Here is a 3,153-nt window from a genome sequence, read left to right as displayed (position 1 = left end):
TTGTTTGTTTCAATTATGAAGCATTTTGATGAGGCACTGGGCACCATGCAGATCCGAAAATGAACTGGCAATAAATGAAAACATTTTCTTGTTAAATTTAAGGCTCTATGATTTTAATTCAGTATCTACTAATGACACATTCTAATATTACTATCTAAAATGTTCAATGTAATCAAAGGAAAAGATGAAAGGTTTTTCTTTTCATTAAACTTCTGAATCCTTTTGTTTGGAAGACCCAAATATTCTAGCATATCTATAATTGATTATACTCTATAAAGAAAGAACATAGATATTAGTTATTCCTGATGGTACAGACCCTCAAATTAAAGTTGATCTATGCTAGTAGAAGCCCTTCTTGATTTGGGAAGTAAATCATTTTCCTATATGCTAAGAAAAGAATTCTGAAGGACAAACTGAGAAATATGGACATTCTTGGTTCTATTTTTTCACTTTCTTCATTACGTCTAATGAAACTTCATCACCACAGATCTCTCACTTATCATTCCCTTGGATTGAAAAAGTGGAGGCTACTGAGAAATGTAACACCCTCCTAATATTTTTTTAGAATTTCATTTGCACAAAGAACAGGACAAATGCCCCAGCATTCCATTAATGTTTCTTGCAAATCAGATAATCAAATTGCCTGGATTTCTATTACTGGAAGTCAAGACCAGTAACTCTGCTGTCAAGAGAAATTGGCAAAGGCTGTTTCTTTCAGTTCGGGGCTGAATCCCACCCCACCTCCCTCTTCTAAAACTACACAGTATAAGGTCCAGCTCCTGGATGAATCATTGCTTGGACTATTTATTTTTCTCCTATACCTTACCTTGCATCATTTTAAAATTGTTGATGGACCATGCTAATTGAAGTCAGGTATGCAGTAACAACTTGATCCTTAAAGCTACACTCCACTTCTTCCTTTAAAAAATACGGACTGTCAAGAGGTAGACCACCTCTTGGAGTGACTAATTAACAGAAGTCATGCTGCTAGTCCTTCTAAGACAAATGTAAATAACAAGGATTGTTGACAGGGTTACATTATCTGGCTCATCATTGTCTTTTAGTTTTTACTAGAGGGTTAGGAGGAATATTTACAGCCAAGTGAGTTTGGAGAGGGAAGACAGCCTGAGTCTGGGTGTTGTCATTTCCACCCAATGTTCTAAAGTAGATCAGAGTTAAGGGACTTCCAGCAACATTCCCCCAGAAAGAAAGGATTCTCTCATTACCTATGCAGGCTCCTGCAAACACATCTGTTGTGCACGTAATATACTCTGTGCCTCTATCTTACACACCAAGGGGCCGTGGATCATGTTTTCAGTTTTAAAACGAGTGAAAAATGCTTATAAGAATTAATACAACCTCTTTTGCCATTCATTCTCAGACTATTACAGATGCCCATGACCATGAAGAAATACCTTTTCAAGCTCTGAGGCTGACCTGCCAATTAGTGCCTCGCCATCTGCATCAGACCTGCCCTTGCTGACACAGCCCGAGAAGTGCAGGCCTTCTGGTTCCATGTCCCCAGGGAAGCCAGGGAATGGTTCTCTAATGGACGTTTTCATTACTGTAGCTTCCCGTTTAATTTAGAAGGCCTCCTAGAACCTGTTTTCCTTCTTGAGGACCGAAAATACAAGACTTAAAGAGAAGCAGAGAAATTAAATGTGATTTTCTTTATACATTTAAAAATAATGATAACTGATGACCTCAAGGAGGACGCCAGCCCACTTAGAAGAGATCAAGCTTCTCAGGCAAAAGACTTGACCCTTTCAAATTGGGGGAGGCAGGCACTTCAAACATAATCATACATGGGCAGCACAGAAGTATGTTATTCTAAAGGAACTAAATCTTCCTGTTGCTATGTGTGAAACTTATCCTGCCTGTGGCTGAGAAGCAGGTGATGGAGGGTTCATTTGGAACCTGAAGGGCCTGCATCCAGGTACTTCTCCCCAATCACTTCTTAAAGAGAAATTGAAATGAAGGGCACTTGATCATACTCTTACTTTGTTCTTTTAATCACCAAATGATAGTTAATTAGTTATCAGAGGATCAGAAAAACACTTATGTGGAAGGAGACTTCTGGAGACCAATGGTGACTAGGATTAGACACCTGCAAAGAGCTTATTTCAATTTCTCTGAGAGGAATCAATATACACTTGCAGCTAATTAATGATTTTTCTCTTTTCAGTCCCTAATGTTTTTTTAAAAAATGCCCTGTGTCATAAGGGAACTTAAAGATTTTTATGGATGGATTAGACCTCAATTCCTTTGAAATTTGGCCTTTTCTCTTAAGAAATAAGAACAAAGAATGTATGAAATGTGTATCAGATCATTGCTCAGTCAGGTTAACATCCAAAGTGTGTTCAAAATGAAACACTGCTTCTGACTTTAATATTCATCTGCATTTCATAAGCAAACAAAATAAATGAAAACCCTTTTCTCCGTTTCATTGTGTGTGAACTGTGGATCTGAGAGAGCAATCTGTTGCTGTTGTTAAGGATTAAAAAGATATTGCACAAGAATGGTGCCATGTCAATTTCTGAGCTGACTGATGGAAGTGAGGGGAGGAGAGGCCCAGAAACGCGTGAAGAATAGCGGCTAGCGCTGCACATGCCATACGCCATTCATTCTGTGCATAAAATATGTGGCTACAGTCAAAGAGAATCCCTCTCTACATGCTGGAAGGTGTCTGAGAAATGGCAGAGACCGCTGCAGGGCTACCGATATGGACCCATTTGGGGCTGAAGACAGTCAAGGTCAAAACAGGATCAGAGGCATTTACTCACTGCACCAGTAAGGTGAAGCAAGCAAGCACTTTGTTTTTCCCTGTGCACTCAGACACCATGAAATCGTAAACACTAACTGACAGGTTTGGTGGAAATATTGTGAAGGTCACAGATTTGCACCATCTTTTGGTAAAATAGGAAAGAAGGGGCCACACAAGCATTGTCTCTTCGGGAAGAAGTCAAGCAACCTTTGTTTTTATTTTGTTGTCGTGGAGACAGAGGCCCAGAGTGGGAATGCTAGGGATGGACCAGGGCAGTGGCCAAGTACCCCCATCCACCTGGATGTACCAGTATAGGAAATAAAGTGAAGCCACCTTCAGGCGCAAAGAGCCCAGTCCTTACAATTATTTGTTTTCTCTGAAAGCAAGAG

The sequence above is a fragment of the Myotis brandtii genome, unplaced genomic scaffold (assembly GCF_000412655.1).
Source record: "Myotis brandtii unplaced genomic scaffold, ASM41265v1 scaffold653, whole genome shotgun sequence".
In the NCBI taxonomy this organism is placed as follows: Eukaryota; Metazoa; Chordata; class Mammalia; order Chiroptera; family Vespertilionidae; genus Myotis; species Myotis brandtii.
The sequence above is the reverse complement of the archived record's forward strand: the minus strand, read 5'-3'. Positions refer to the sequence as shown.